At 54.9% G+C, this 16,885-nt stretch overlaps 1 pseudogene; it reads right to left on the bottom strand.

Annotated features, from left to right (window-relative positions):
* LOC132334706 (zinc finger protein 850-like) overlaps window positions 1-16,885 on the bottom strand; it is a 1,213,125-nt pseudogene that overhangs the window by 991,816 nt on the left and 204,424 nt on the right.

Raw genomic sequence — 16,885 nt, 5'->3', positions numbered from 1 at the left:
GTAATAATGCTTCCTTAAGGAGTGGATACAAATCTAACATTTGGTTGGAAGGTTCATCTAGAGGTGAACTTTGCCTCAGGGCCTGTTCAGGCCTTGGTACTTTGATCGGCCCTCAGACCTACAATGAACTACAACCCTCAACAATTCTTTCAATAACACAGTTTAGATTTCCATATTAGGCATAAAGGCACCTCCTCTTCTGCTTCAATTAAGTTCTATTGCACATTTCAACAGGATCAGTTGCTACTTCTGCTAATAATCCATTCAGCTTATTCATGGAAACTCCACAGGACAGGGCAGCACACATGGGGATCAGGATGAACCAGAATCTTTTGCTTGCTGAAAGCCAAGGCACTCCTTGGGCAGAAAATGTTCTCTGGGCCCCAACTCTTCCTTGTGGTTGTTGCTGAAGGACCCGAAATGGTGGCCCTGCAGCCAAGAGTGGTGTGACACTGACACCGAGCAGCTCCAGCACCCCGAGTTCTACTGACACTGGCAAGGATGGAAAAGCACAGAAATCCTCTCACACTGGGGCCTCTAAAACTACAACAGGGTTGGGTTTCTCCTGAAGGGAAATCTCAGGGAATCCTGTCCAAGTGATCCTTGTATTCCTGTGTTTTCTTTAACTGTCCCTTCACTGACAGTGACAGGCAGAGCCCAGGGACAGAGTTCTGGCCACCCCACAGGGTGGGCCCTCCAAGGGAACCCCATCCCTCCCAACTCCAGCTGAGAACATCCCCAGCAATTGGTGACATGCACTGCTTTGGCTACCCTGACCTTCACATTTTCATAACTAATCATTCCATTTTGATCACTCACCCCTTGGTGAAACACTAGAGGTGTTTGTGGCAGACAAAAATTCTGGCTGACCATCAAGGTACAACTTACAGACATCAGCAGTACTTTAGTGACACAGTTCTTCATTCTTTTTTCTCAGTCTCATTCGAGTTAGGAACAATAATTCTGTTGTCCATGGAGCTGGTGCCTTTTTAATTCCAGAATAATGCCCCGAGGCCCTTTGCTGTTCAGCTTTACCATGTTGTCTGTGCCTAACAAGGCCTGGGGGGCCCTTTCCCCTCTGGCTGGAAGGGGGCCAGGTCCCAGTCCCTGAGGGGCACCCAGGCTCCTGGATGGAATTCCTCTGGAAGTCCCTCAGGGTCACAGCAGCCTTCACATGGAGCCCCGTGGATCAGAGCATTTTCCAAGGGGGCCCTTGGGGCAAACAGGGAGATTTGCTCTGGCAGGATGTGTAAAACAATATCCTGTCAGATCTACTGGGTCTCACACAGAACACTTGGCTGCAGGGACACATTCCCATTGCTCCTGCCCAGGTTTCAGGACTCTGAGTTGTCTTTCCCAGGAGCTGTTCCTTCAGCTGCCTTGGGAGGGCCATTTGGCCTCCACACCCACACTCTGGCTCCATTATTAGGGCTGCTGGATCCAAACTCTTTATCTCCACAAATGGTGGTGATTGGAGGTGGAGCTCCTTTTTTCACAACCTTTCTTAAAATTGCAATTTCAATAATTGTGCTACCCTGTCATGGGGTTGAATAATCCAAACTTGTTCACTATTGTTTAACAGAATTACTGCAATTTCTCCTTGATATTCTGCATCAATTCCTCCTGCCATGACATGAACACTTGGCAAGGCCAAGCTCCAAGCGAGCAGTGACCAAAGCAAAGTGTCCTGGAAGAATCTCAATTCCTGTTTCAGTATTGATAGCTCTCATTAGCTTTGAATTTATCCTAATTAATTCCAGTGCATGAAGGCCCAGCCCTGCAGCCTCTGGGCTGGCCCTGCCAGGGGCCATCCCAGCCAGAACAATTTCCCAGGCAGTCCAAGTCTCACTGCCCATGGCTGTATTTGCAAATTGGGTGCAGCCCTGCACAGCCAGGGGGTTTCCATTTCCTCAGTGGGCCATTGTTAAGGGCATGGAGCACATCTGGGAGATGGGCTCTCCATGGGCACAGGTTCCCATCTCCTCATTCTTTCAACTGCTCTTTTCACAACCCCTTCACCCGTTCAACCAATCCTGCAGCTTGTGGATAGTCTGCTACATAAAAAACCCTGCAGGCTTAACCACTGTATTTTTCACAGGAACAGACAAAGCACTCTGCATCACAGTATCAGCAAACCCTGTAAAAATAGCCAATTTCATCCCTTCCTCCTTTTTTCATTGAATACAATCTCACAAAGTTGACCACTGACATTAGGGTCCTGGCCAGTCCTGTTCTGTAGGGAATTTAGTGTTACATCCCTGAGAAGCCAAAGCTACCAGATTAGTAATGTCAGCACTATTTCACATTATTATTCTTTTATATGTAGATATTCATATTGGTATAGATATAGATAGATATAGACATACATATAAAAATATAAAAAATATATAAAGGTCCTACTATACTATAAATACATATATAATTATTTATTATATTAATATTTCACTTGCACAAATGCATCTGATCTCAAGATTAAAACCTTCTTTTCTTGCTCCATGTGGGAGCATTCCAACAATAATTGTTCCTTCTGAAGGTGATATTTCCAATGAACTCTTAACAAATTCATCTTTGTCTGCCCAAACCCACAAGTTCTTTTCCTTTTCCATACATAATTTTTGGATGCATTTGAAGACATCCAGGGGTGCAGCTTCTTTTCACCGACTGCCTCACTGCTCACACGGTGCCCCGACCTCAGCCCACTCCAGAGCCAGGGAACTCCAGGGAAGGGCTTCCCATCTGGGAATTTCTGATGGGACTGATTCCTCACATTTACATTGAACAAGTGACATTTTGTTGTCATCTGGCCAGACTGTGCCAGTTCTGTTTTACCAGTGGGCAGGGTCAGCACCAAGGACACAGACTCCAGCTGAAGGAATCAGTGTCATTTCCTGCAGCTCAAAGCAGCAAAGAATCACAAGAGCAGCTCAGCAATGCACCCAATCATCCCCACCAAAGATTGCCTGCAGTGATTAACAAAGATCCAGCAGCATTTACCCCCAGCCTTTTCCATCCCCCAGATCCACACAGCAGCTGGGGGAAGCTGTCACAGCCCAGGGCTGCAGAGCCACTCCTGGGCACTGGGAATTCCTGCAGGTGCCCCCAGCCACAGGTGAGGCTCCAACCCCGCTGGGAGAGGGCCCAGCTCTGACAGTGCTGGATGAACAAACTGACAGCACTTCTAGTGGGGGAACATCTGGTTTCATGCTCCTCTTGGCTCCCTCCCAAAGCCTGGCCAGGGCCCCAGGAGGAACCAGGGGAGGTGACTTTGATCCTTCAGCCCCAAACAAGGCCAGATGTCAGATTTCATGGCCTTGTCTGGCTTCTAAACACAGAAAGGTCAATGCATGTTTCACTGAGGAGTGCCTACATCTATCACAGTGCTAATGACCATGCATATTTCATTAGGGAGCAGATACAAAGATAACCTTTGGGTGGAAGGTTCATCCAGAGGCACCTTTGGCTCAGGGCCTGCTGTCCAGGCCTCCCTCAGGGCTGTTGTCCAGGCCTTGGCACTTCAGGGACGTGGTTTAGTGCTGGGCTTGGCACTGCTGGGTGACCGACTGCACTGGTGAGCTCAGAGGTCTTTTCCAACTGAAAGGATTCTGGGATTCCATGGTTATATCTGCTGCATTCAGCTGGGGCTATTTTAGCAGCATGACTTTGCTCAGAAAGTTCCCTCTTGCCCAGCTCCTGTGGCCTGAGGCTTCAGCTCCTTCAGCTCCCGGTGCTGAGCTGCTCATGCTGAACGAGACGACTCGGAGAGACGAACACAGTCCATCCAATTCCTTCTGGGACACAGAGAGGGGAGGCTGTGGAAACAGGAGTATTGTTTGCTGTGGCCTCCTCTCTGCCCTTCACGCCTTTCAGCGCTCTGAACCAGCCAAGAGCTTTCTCCAAGAGTGCAATGGAGCAGCTGTTCCTGCTCCTGGGCCTGGCTCTCTGCAGTCTCTGACCTTGCCTGGTTCTGTCCCTCTTGCTGTGTCCTCTGTTCCCCCAGGGCTCGCTGGCTGCTGCCCAGGACTGTGGCACTGGCACAGATCCAGTGCTGGAGACCCTCCTTTCTGTGCCCTTGGAGCTGCCTGGGCACAGCAGCCTTTTCCATCTGGAAGCTCCCCATGGACAGGGAGCCCCCAGCTCCATTCCCTGCACAATCTCCAGGAGCCCAGGGCTGTCATCTCAAGTCCCTGCTGGCACTGGGGGCTCCCAGGTGCCTCAGGCTGCTGTGACACCGCTGCACACGGGAGGGAAGAGGGACAGGGGCTGTGCTGAAAGTCAGCTCCGTGTGCTGCTGCTGCTGCTGCTGCTGCTGTGGAGTCATTTGTGCAGCCCTGGCCCAGAGTCAGGGATCAGATCCAGGCCCTGCTGCTGCTCCCTCAGGATCAGCCCCACTTTGGCTGTTGCTGTCAGGGCCAGCAGAAGCCCTGGCTGGAGCTGCAGGTGCTGACAGTGCCCCAAACCCCGGGGCTGGAGGGGTCCCTGGGCTGGGGCTGGCAGGGAGCTGCCCCTTGTTCTCCCTCTGCCCCAAGCAAAGCTGGGCCAGGCACAAGTGGGGCAGCACAGCCAGCAGGGAACCTGCCAGTCTCTTCCAGCCCTGTCCGCTCAGAGTTTAGGCCTTGGAGCTTCAGGTGGCCAAAGGCAGCTGCTGCTGGTCCCTCTGGGTGTGCCCGTGTTCAGCAGTGCTGCTCCATCAGTCTGTGCCCAGCAACGGGGAAAAGCCTCAGCCCTGCAGGGCCAGGAGCTGCTGGGCTCGGCCTGAGCAGCTCAGCCAGCAGGAAGGGAGCTGCTCCACACTGGAACCAGGAGCAAAGGACATTCCTTTTGTAGGGCATGTTTTCTATTTAAAGAGAAAAAAAAGAAAAAGGAAAAAAACTTGATAAATTGTAAAAGATAAGAATAAAATCAACGGTTAGTGAAAAAACATAACAGAATGTTAGTGAAAAAAACAAAACATAAATGCAAAGTTACATTCTTTGAATTAAGAGGTAAATGATCTTTTTAAAAAGAGAAGTTAGTTATTTACATTGTAAATGGGCTGATGGCATGGATCCATCTTACTGACCTCAGCAGCCTTTTAAAAGATTTTGGGCTTAGTTTCCAACACTGGTATTTGAAATTGTGCTCAAAGCAAGAGGAAATTGTTTTGTGCCCTTCTAGCTCCAAGCAGGACTGGGAATGGAAACTCTGTCAATCCTCAAATCCTTTAGAAGATGACCTTCCTCCTCACCCTGGTAATGAGCTGCACATTCCCTTTGAAACTGTCAGGGATTTCTTAAAGACACCAAATCCCACTTACGGCTTTTTGCTCTGGTTGGGAAGTGCAGAAGGGCAATTCTCCATCCATCAGCTCCAGCCTGCACTGCCTCAGGAACACGGCCCACTCGCCAGCCTTGGCCCACTCGTGGCATCTCTAGAGGAAAACAGTGCAATTGCACAATTCCAGCCAATAAAGAAGGAAGAATGGGACAGACAAAACACCCTGTGCAGATCCAGGCGTTTAGATGGGACTGTGGAGAGTCTGGGTCCTTGCCAATTGGATGTGTGTCCTCAGCTGCAATCTCTGGGCCTGCAGGAGAGTCTCACTCACCTGCCAAAGCAGAAAGCTCAGGCGCTGTGCTCAGAACGGGCTCGTCTGATGCAAAGCTGTCAGAGCAATGTGAGGGCAGAGCCAGCCCAGCTGGGCCCAGGGCTGAGCTCCAGCAGAGCCCTGGCAGAGCCCAGAGCAGCCTCAGCACCCGCAGAGTCCGGCTGCAAGGAGAGAAAGCAGAAACTGCCTGTCAGCTGAGGGCTCCTGTCCCCTTGTGCCAAGGCCTGCGGTGCCCAGGCCATGCTGGCTGTGCCCAGAGTTGTGCCCAGAGCTGCCCATCCCTGCTGCCTTTGGGAGCAGAGCAGGAGGGCAGGACATGTGCCCAGCCTGCAGCCAGCCACGGCACATCCAGCCCTCAGCAGCTGCCCAGAGCAGGATGCTCCTGTGCTTGCTGCCATCTCCCAAAAGCTCTGATCCCACCCTGCCAAGCAGACAGGGACCCACCTCACGCCATCCACGGCTGGAAGAAAAGCTGCTCCCAAACCATGTCCTCAGCCTTCCCCAAGGGCACGGCACATCTACGCTACAGCTGCTCCCAAGCACTTCCCATGGAGTCTGGACCACCCAGAATGCTTCCTCTGGAAAAAGAAACAACACATTATGGAAAAGAGATTAGAGACAAAAAGGGAAAAACTCTTATCTCTGTCAAAGGCTGAGGAAGGCCCAACCCCTACATGCTAGGGAAAAACACAGCCTTGGGGAGGGAAGCCCACACTTTCTCTCTTCCCCCCTGCACTGGCCACCAAAATCACAGGGATCCCAAAGCAAACAAGGGCAGTGGAGCAGCCCAAGCCCTTCCTTGCCTGCAAAGCAAAGCAGCTCTGCACAGGTTCTGGAGTCCCACCTCTGCTCCCACCATGGGGTTTGTTTGTGCCGGGCTGACTGCCCCAGCCCCAGCCCAGGCCATGGTGGGTGCTGGGGCTGTTGGCAGGGCCAGGAGCCCACTCCCATTTTGTACCCACCCCAGCCCATCCCCCCAGCCCTGCCAAAAAGCAGCTGGGCAGCCGACTGAAGAATGAGTTGCATCTGCCCCAGCAAAGGGGGAACCAGCTTGGATGGCGGCCACCAGTGCTGGGCAGAGCAGCTCAGCTCCAGCACAAGGGCTGCTGTTCTCATCTCATGACCCCTGGGCAGTGACACTGGCAGCACAAAAAGGTCTGGGCTCCTTTGCTTCTGATTGCCAAGGTGTGTGTGGAGCTGGAACTTACCAGGGCCCGGGATCAAAGTGTGCCTGTGGCTCTCTCCCTTCTTCTATGGCAGAGGAATATCCTGCACCCAAGGATCACAGAACAGATCTTCTAATGTGGGTCTGTCCAAGAAGTGCATGGCTAAACACCACCTGATCAGATCTTTGCACTCAGGGGAGAGAAAGCAGAAACTGCCGCTCAGCTGGAGAAGGCTCCTGTCTGCTTTGCCCCACTATTCCCATGCCCAGGCCATTCTGGATGCGCTCAGAGCTGGGCCTCAACTTTCCCATCAATTCCCTGTTCTGGAGGAGAGCAGGACATGTGCCCCCTCCTCAGCAGCTGCCAAAGCGGGATGCTCATGAGCCCGCTGCTGGCTCCCAGCACTGGTATTCCCCCCATGCCCAGAGATGTGGATTCACCTTGAGAGAGCCCTTGTGGCAGTGAGAGCTGGTCCCAGCAGATGTTCCAGCCCCTCCTGAAAGGGTGCTCCCCGCAGACCATCTGGTGCAGGAGGATGCCCAGGGACCAGATCGTTGCTGCCCCGCCGTGGTACCAGCCATAGTGGTTCCATTCCGGGGGGCTGTATGACGGTGTTCCTATGGAATACAGATGGAGTTCAGCAGGGGGATGCTGCTGCTCCCACAGCCTGGCCCCAGCATCCCTGGGTGTGCAGGGGCTGCATCAGTGGCACACAGGGTGACCACTGCCCTCTCGCCAGCACCTGGGACTTGTGCACAAACCCAGGGTTGCAAAAGAAGCCACTGGTGTTGGAAGAGGGCAGCCCTGGCTAGGCCTGACCATGACATGCAAAGGGAAAACCCCTCCGTGCTGGGGAAAAAACATTCCCTTATCCTCCCTGCTTGCATTGCTCCTAAAATATTATGAAGCCAAGGCAAACAGGGTGAGTGGAGCAGTCCAAGCCCTTCCTCTCGCCTGCACACCAAACTGGCTGGGGCACAGGTTCTGGCCACCCCTCCCTGCTACCCCCACCAAAGGGGGTTTTTGTCGAGCTGGCTGCCCCAGCCCAGCCCCATCCTGGGAAGAGTGGCTGGCAAAGGCTGCCAGCAGGGCTGGAAGATGGCTCCCCACCCAGCCCCCCTCCAAAGCAACTCAGCTGAAGACTCAGTCCCCTGACTGGCAGCAAAAGGGAGAATCCCCGCTGCCACAGCCAGCTTGGGCTGGGAGATGCTGGGCCATGAGATGCCAGCACCAGGAACACACCCCTGTGGAGGCTCACCTGCAAAGTGCGTGTAGGCTGTGTCTTGCAGGTAGGTGCCACAGCCAAAGTCAATCAGTTTGGCCTGCCCGGTGGCCAGGTCAACCAGGATGTTCTCTGGTTTGATGTCGCGGTGCAGGACCCCGCAGCTGGTGCAGTGCCGCACGGCCTCCAGCACCTGGCGGAACAGCTCCCACGCCACCTCCTCGGACAGGAACCGCCATGCCCGAATGAAATCCCGCAGGTCCTGACACCGCTCTGGCCGCTCCAGCACCATCACAATTTTGTTGGGGAGCTCGAGCCACTCCAGCAGCTGCACCACACCGGGGAAGCCGGTGGACACCTTGTCCAGCAGCACGATCTCCAGCGGTGCGCTGGTGCCGTCGGGCTGCGGGAGGAGCACGATGCCCTCAGTGGGGGCCGATGCCGTGCCAGGCCTGGGGAAGCCCTCACCCAGCCCGGGATGCTCTGCGCCCTGCGCTGGCCCCACGCCCGCTCCGCCTCGAGCCGTCCTGGCGGCTTCCACCCTGCCGGGCCTCGGCTCATCCCCGCCCGGCAGCCCCGGCTTCTGCCGCTGGCCCCGCTCACTCACCAGCTCGCCCCAGTGCCGGACGCGGTTTCGTGGCACCCTTTTGATGGCCACCTGCAAGCCAAGGGGAAGAGCGGGCTGAGCTCGCCGCCCGCCCTGCCCAGGCACAGCCCCATCCTCCTCCGCCCCCTCCTCCTGAGCCCGCCGCCGACCCCGCCGCTCACCGGGGCGCCGTCCGAGAGCCGCGTGGCCGCGAAGACGCTGCCGAAGCCGCCGCGCCCCAGCAGCGAACCCAGCCGGTACCGCTCCTGCAGGGCCTCCTGCGCCTTCCCTGCGGGCGGGACGCGGCTGTCAGCGCTCGGCCCGGGGCCAGCCACGGCCCCCGAGCGCCCCTCACCCGCCCCGGGCCGGCCATCCCCGGGCGTTCGCTCTTGGGAACGCGACACGGGAGGCTCGGGGCCGGCGGCCGCGCTGCCGAGCGGCGGAGCTCGGGCCGGGGAAGCCGCAGCGGAGGCGGCGGGAGCGGCCGCGCCGCTTGTGTCCTCCGCGGGCCCCGGGAGGAGCCGGGGCCGGGGTCGGGGTCGAGACTGGACCCTGCGTCCGGCCCGGCGTCGGGGCCGGGGCCGGGGCCGGGCTCGGGCCAGGCGGAGACAAAGGGCGGCGATGCCGCCCGAGCCCCAGGCACTGATGCCCGCCCAGCAGCGCCACCGCCAGTACGGCCAGAGCCGGGCGGAGGCGAGACTGCGGCGGGACGCCCGGGGACGGGGACGGACACGGGGACGGGGACGGACACGGGGACGGGGACGGGGCAGCCCCGCCCAGGGCCGGGGGCATGGCCATGCCCGGCAAGGGGAGAGAGGGAGGCGGGGAGAGGAGAGGAACGCCGGGAAACGGGCTCCGAGAGAGGGGTGCCCGAGAGCGGGAAAGGGAGAGAAAGAAAAAGAAAAAGAGAAAGAAAAAAAGAGTGTAGAGGCTTCTCTGTTTTTTCTGCTGCCGCTGCTACTGCTGCCGCTGCCGCTGCCGAGGCTGCTGCTGCTGCCGCCGCTGCCGCTGCAAGTGAAGCCCCGGTGCCGTTCGTCCCCGTGTCCGTTCCCCGCTCGCCCCACGAGCCCCACGGCCGAGCCCCGCGCGCCCCAGGGACAGCCCCTTCGTCTGTCCGAACACGGGAACTTTGCAGGGTTGAGCCCAGATGCAGAGCCCTGACTCCTGCACGCTGGCAGAGCAATCCCCTCGCTTGCTGCTGTGCATTGTCCTTGCTGAGGGTCAAACACTGTCGGGGCACCTTCCCTTGGTGTAGGATTCCTACCTGACCCCAGCATTGCACTTTCATCTCCAGTGTTGCTTTCCAGTAAAAACAGGGCAAGGAAAAGTGTGTGTGGCTCATGGTATTTTAGAGTGCCTAAAACTTGCTAAGTCACCAATCTTGTAGGTGAGGTGCATCTACAATTACTGGGATGGAGAAGTAGTGCAACATGGAGAAGGGGAGCATAGAAATAAATATAGGAAAACGTCCAGGATTGTGTCTTTCATTTTCATTTCACCTCTGGAAAGCTGTTTCAGTTTTTCAGGAATCTTCTCCTGTCTGTTCTTTTCAAGAACCTCTTGTGGAGAAACAAGGTTGAACTTCTGCAGCCACCAGCTGCCGCTTCTCTTGGCTTTCCACACTGCACTGAGTGTGCAGCACCAGATCTTGATGTTGCTGGAGCCAGAACCTGGAAATTTCCAAATTTTGTCTTTCTGTGCCAGAAAATCACTGGACTTGAGCTGTGGCAGCACCAGGAAGTTTTCAGATCTGGGCGCTGGCGCTGCCAGCAAACACCAGATCTGGGTCGTGTCGTTGCCAGCGACAGAAATCTGCTGGATTTGGGCTCTGCTGGCATTGGGAAATTTCCAAATCTGGGCACTGGCACAGCAAACAGAAGATGTGGGAGGTCCCAGACCCAGAAGCAGGAAGTGGCCGGGTTTTGGATTTCTGTGCCAGCAAATTGCTGCACTTGGGCTGTGCCAGAATAGGGAAATTTCCAGATCTGGGCACTGGCAGTGCCAGCAAATATCCCATTCCAGGCTCCAGGAAGGACTGGATCTGTATCCCTTTGTCTTTTCCTTCCTTCTTTCCTTTCTTCCTTCCTGGGGTCCTGCTGCCAGCAATCACCAGATTAGGCGGTGCTGGCAAGGGGATATTACCAGGTTTTAGCTTTCTTTGCAAGCAAATTGCTGGACATGGGCGGCATCGGAACAGAGAATTTGGCAGATGTGGGCACTGGCAGTGCCAGCAAACATCAGATCTTGGCGGGGAATGTGCTGCCACCAGGAAATTACCAAATGTTAACTTTCTGTGCCAGCAATTATTTGAAAAATTCCAGATCTGGGCACTGGCAGTGCTGGCAAACACCAGATGGTTGGTGCTGGCACCAGGTATTTGCTGGGTTTTGGCTTTCTGTGCCAGCAAATGGCTGCACTTGGGCTCTGCCAGCACCGGGAAATTTCTGGATCTGGGTACTGGCAGTTCCAGGAAACCCCAGATCTGGGCAGTGATAGTCCTGGCACCAGGAAATTGCCCAGTTTTGTCTTTCTTTTCCTAAAACTTGCTGCACTTGGGCTGTGCTGGAACCATGAAATTTCCGGATCTGGGCACAGGCAGTGGCAGCCAACACCCGATCTGGGTGGTGCTGGTGGCAGCACCAGGAAGTTGCCAGGTTTTGGCTTTGTTTGCCAGAAAATTGCTGCATTTGGGTTGTGCCAGCACTGGGAAATTGCCAGATCTGGGTACTGGCAATGCCAGCTAACAGCAGATTGCTGGCTGGTGCTGGTGCTGGCACCAGAAAATTGCCGGGTTTTGGCTTTCTGTGCCAGCAAACTGCTGGACTTGGGCTATGCTGCCAGTGGGAGACTGCTGGATCTGAGCACTGGTGGTGCCAGCAAACACCAGACGATGTGGGACTCCAGGCGGCTCTCCAAAATGCAGTTTATTCCATCCAAGATGTTACAGCCGTCCAGGGTCATGGGCGACAGAGCTGTGCCTACAGCTGTCAGCTCCAGCTGCAGGCAGGCCTGGAGACCCTTTGGCTTTGGTTACAGTGCATTATATACTTTTCTTTGCTGAGCATCTTAATACAGTAGAACCAATCTATACCTTAACTATTACCTATAACCTGTCATAACTACTATAATTACCATATTCATGTTACTATTCTCCAATCACTAAAAGTTAGTACATTACAGTTTAAGCTAGAAGTTGTTTTTCAGTTTTCTTGCAGTGGAAAATTCTGAAACCTTTTTTCTACTTGCAGCTTTGCTGACTTGTTTGCCTGTGCTATCTTTCTGCTTGGTAAAACATCTTGTTTGAGGTTGTTTTATCCTTTGCTCTAACTCATAGAAACCCCTTTTAACTAACATCCCCTTTGCCTCCTTGGTTATCCAGTAAGACTGGTTCAGCAATTCTTTTCTTCTATATCAAAACTTGCTTCCAACTCTATTCCTTCATCAGACTCCATATTTAAAAATCTTTCTGCTAAGCATACATATCTATGAGACTTTCTTGTCAAACTTTCATCCTTCCCAACACGCTGAGGTGCCGGTCAGCCATTCCTGAGAACACAGAGCCTGTCACGGCCCCAGCAGCACAGCTCCCTGCCAGCCCTGGGGCCACAGGCCCTCCTGGCCCCGGCAGGGCTCAGCCCGGGCCCTGGCCGCACGCTGCCGCCCCAGGGCACGGCTGCCAGAGGGCGGCAGCAGCACTGAGGGCAGCCGGGGCTCCACGGGGCCGGGCAGGGATGGCGCTGCCGAGGCCGCAGCTGGGGCTGAGCTGTGTCAGGGTGAGGAGAAACAGGATTGGGTGGCGCAGAGTTGGGGGTGGTTGGATGGGGCTGGGTGAGGCAGGTTTGGGCAGTGCAGGGCGGAGCTGAACGGGGCAGGGCAGGGTGGGACAGGGTTTGGCAGGGTAGAGAATTGTGAGGCGGAGTGGGGTGTGGCAGGGAAGGCCTGGGATGGGGCGGGGTGGGGCGGGGTTTGGCAGGGCGGGGCCCAGTTCAGCTTGGCAGGGCGCTGTGGGCAGACCTGTGCAGAGCAAGGTGTGGCTGGGCACGGCTGGGTGTGGCTGGGAGGGGCTGGGTAAAGTGTGGATGTGCAGGGCTGGGATGAGGTGGGACAAGGTGGGGTAGGCAAGGAAGGAGCAGGGCTGGGTGTGGCAGGCCAGGGTGGAGTTGGGCGCTGCAGGGAGGGGTTGGGTGGGGCAGGGCGGGGCAGGGCAAGGTGGGGCAGGGCAGGGCAGGGGAAGCCCAGGCTCGTGGCTCACACATGAACCTTATGGCCGCCTGTCACAGGGACTCCTGTGGGCTGTCCAGGTACAGCAAGGCATAGTGCAGGTGCAAATGGATTGCTCTCATCGCACAGCACGCCACTATTGGAAAGGCAAGCTGCTCTGGGATCTTGGAGATAATTATGAATTGGCCTGAAGGTGAGAACTTTAATCTACCAGAAGAGGGGCAGGAACAGGTGTCGTGTGCTGAGGAAGCTCCACCTTACAACCACCTGCCACAAGGAGAAACACACTATGTTCCTTTCACTGACGGTTCCTGTCGCATTGTAAGGACGAACTGAACGCGCAAAGCAGCTGAATGGAGCCCCACGGGATAGGCTGCAGAAGCTACTGAAGGAGAGGGTGGATTGAGCCAACTTGCTGAACTCAAAGCCGTCCAGTTGGCCCTGAACATTGCTGAGGGAGAGAAATGGCCAGAACTCTCTTTACACTGACTCATGTATGTTATACAGTGCTCTGTGGAGGCCTTTCCTGGCTGGAAAGGTGGAAAAAGGCCAATTGGAAGCATAGGGGAAAAGCGATCTGGGCTGCAGACGAATGGCAAGACATTGCCACTTGGGTAGAGAAGCTATCTGTGAAAGTCTGTCGTGTGGGTGCCCACATGCCCAAGAGTTGGGCTAATGAGGAGCACTGAAAGAGTGAACAGGTGGATCAGGCTGCAAAATCAAAGTGTTACAGATAGGTTTGGACTGGCAACACAAGGGACAGTTGTTCACAGCTCAGTGGGCCCATGATGCCTCAGGCCAGCAGGGCAGAGCTGCCACCTATAGGTGGGCATGAGACCCAGGGGTGGATGTAACCATGGGCAGCATCTCCCAGGTTATCCATGATTGTGAGATGTGAGCTGCCATCAAGCAAGCTAAGCGGGTGAAGCCCCTGTGGTATGGGGGGTCATGGTTCAAACAGAAGCATGGAGAGGCCTGGCACATTGACTTCATCACTGCCTTAAACCCGCCAAGGCAAGTGCTACGTGCTCCCAATGGTAAAAGCCACCCCTGGGTGGTTGGAGACCTACCCTGTACCTCATGGCGCTGCCCAGAGCACCATCCTGGGCCTGGAAAAGCAGGTCCTTTGGAGGCATTCAGAATTGAGTTTTGAGAGAGAGAATTGAGTCCAACAAAGGGACTCATCTCAAGGACAGCCCTAACAACACCTGGGCTAGAGAAGCTGGCATTGAGTGGCTACATCACATTCCTGACCATGCACCAGCGGTCAGGAAAGTTCAGCAGGGCAATGAACACTTAAAAAAAACATTGAAGGCAATGGAAAGATGGGACCCTCAAGCAGTGGGAGCTGCATTTAGCAAAGGCTACATGGTTAGTTAATAGCCTCAGCCCAATCCGAGCCCCTGTGCACAGCAGGTGGAGACAATGTTCTGGTGGTGCACATGGGAGGTGTGCTAGGAAAGCCTGTTTGGATTAATTCTGCCTTGATCAAAGACAAACCCACCTGTGGGGTTGTCTTTGCTCAGGGACCAGGTTGCACTTGGTGGGTGATGCAGAAAGATGGATAAACACAATGGATGTCTCCACGGGACCTTGTTTTTGGGGTGAATTGCCCAAAACACTGTGCCTGTATCCACATCTGCAGGTATGTATGAATGTATATAATTAGGATAATACATGTATGCATATAGTTTAAAAGTCAAAGTCTGATGTAACATGTTGGTATGGGAAAAATTCAGGATGGAAAATGTGTGTTTGGGGTTGTTTTTTTGGTGAATTTTCTCTCGTTTGTTACCTGAAAAGGGCAGTGTGGCGAGGAGAGGGCAGCTGACGCCTGTGGGGAATGAATTGCCTGTGGGGCAATTGAGATGCAAAAGAACTGGCCAATGACTCTCCCATTCCACTGGAAGCTTCCAGGGAGGGAGGGCAGGGTTGGGCACTGGCTTGCTGAGGGAAGAACCAGCTGGCCATGCTAGGAGCAGGGCAGTTTGGGCAGTTTTTGGTGCTCAACCCGACACTGCTTCAGAATTCTCCTTGCCATCCATAGGTGAGCCCATTGCTTGCAGCAGCTGCTGGCTGACAGGGACTTTTCCACACTTGCCATTGCCAGGAAGATCCTCACCATCTGTGTGGGTGCTGGAGGGGAAACGGGACCACCCCACCTATTCTCTCTCTCTCTGGAGAGAGGGAGCCCCAGGTGCTGCTTGACTGGAACCACAGCAGAGCTGCCATGGCCAGGATACTGCCACAGACAGGTGAGAACCTGGGGAAAGCAGAGCCCCAGCTTCCCTCTGTCCCCGAGGCCGCCGTTACCCCTGGGGTGGCTCAGGGCTCGCAGCCGGGGGTCCCTGGAGCCCCCTGGGCCAACAGCGCCCCCCGGAGCCAGGGCAGAGTCACTGCAGCCGCTCTGCCCTGCCGGCAGCTCACAGTGCCCTCTGCCGGCTGTGGTCATAACTACAGCAAAGGCAGAACTGCTCAGCGGGGGGGAAGGGTCTGGCATTGCTTTGGGGGTGCTGGTGGCTTTTCTCTCTTGTTCACCTCTACCTATATATTCTAGAAAATAACTGATACTTCTTTCTCCATATCTTTGCCTGGAAGCCCTGTAATTTTGAGTTGTAATTATTTGGAGGGAGGGGGCTATCTCTCCATCCCAGGAAGATTCCCAGCCTTCTTGGAAGTCATCTGTCTTTTAAGCCAGGACAATCTGCTATCATTAATGGAGAAATTGACCTAGGAGATAAAGGAACTCACAGATATGCAGCTTCAGCCCTTGCCTAGGAATTGTTCCTGATCTTCACAAAACAGGGGCTTCTATGGTTTGATGAATAGTCTTTGAATGAACTCTACAGCCCAGCTTTTACCTCCCTCAGAGTGCTCCTTCCCACAGTATGTCACACCAGTCTGGCACAGCTCCTGTGCAGGTGACATCCACTGCCACCAACAACGGGATCACTTTACCCACCACCAGTGAGAGGAAGTGTGGATCATTCCATTTTTTCCCACATAAGATATGGAGCAGAAATCCCTGTTGTAAATCCTGCCAATTCTTTCTGAATAAGTACATACAAGCAAAAACGCCTTGCACAGAATCTCCCTTCTTAGAACCCTGGTGAGCAGTGGCACAAAGTCTAGCGGTGGACTGTTGCAGCCTGAATAGCTGCTAGTAAAGTCCAGGGTAAGGAAGCAAAAAGAGCCTTTGCATGGTATTTAGAGATGTTTAATTCAGCCGTGCGTGGGATGTTCCCAGTCCCCAGGACCACTCAGGGGCACCCGAGGTTTGTCCGTCCCGAGGGGCTGGGGGTGAACCTGGTCTCCAGGCAGTACAAAAATGAGGGCCAGTCAGGGAATAGGGAGGGAGTGGCTCAGGGACATAGGAACAGACATAGGAACAGGGGAAAGAGCCAAAAAGGTCCTAACAGCTTTTTGAGGGAAGCTTCTTGTATCTCCCTAAGCTAGGGGATGCCCCCAGGGTCCCCACAGTGGACCCCAGAGGACAATGCTGAGTCCAGTCCTTTCTGACACCTTTGTTAGTAAACTGGGTGATGGGGCCAGGGCGTGCCCTCCCACAAACCAGGAGAAGTGGCTGATCTGCCAGAGAGAAGTGCTGCCATCCAGAGGGACAGTTCAACAAGGGTGACAGTTCAATGACAAGAGCTGAGTCCTGTCCTTGGGAAGGAACAACCACAGGCACCAGTATCTGCTGGGGGCCACCCAGGTAGAAAAGTGAAGTTTGCCAGGGTTCTGCTGGACACCAGGATGCCCAATGTGCTCCTGCAGCAATGCAGAACAGCGTCCTGGGCTGCACTGGGAGCTGTGTCACAGCTGGCAGAGGGAAGGGATCCTTTCCCTCTGCTCCACACCAGAGAGGCCAGCCCTGGAGTGCTGGGCCCAGAGCTGGGCTGCCAAGTACAGGACACAGGGACAGACTGGACAGAGTCCAGCACAGGGCCATGAAGGTGATGGAGGGACTAGAGCGTCTCTGCCATGAGGAGAGGCTGAGAGAGCTGGGACTGCCCAGCTTGGAGCAGAGTAGGCTCAGGGAATCTCATCCATGGGGATAAATACCTGGGGGGAGGCTGCAGAGGGGACAGGGCCAGGGACAGTCC

The sequence above is a fragment of the Haemorhous mexicanus genome, chromosome 16, assembly GCF_027477595.1.
Source record: "Haemorhous mexicanus isolate bHaeMex1 chromosome 16, bHaeMex1.pri, whole genome shotgun sequence".
Classification (NCBI taxonomy): Eukaryota; Metazoa; Chordata; class Aves; order Passeriformes; family Fringillidae; genus Haemorhous; species Haemorhous mexicanus.
This window is presented reverse-complemented; position numbering and strand designations above follow the sequence as displayed.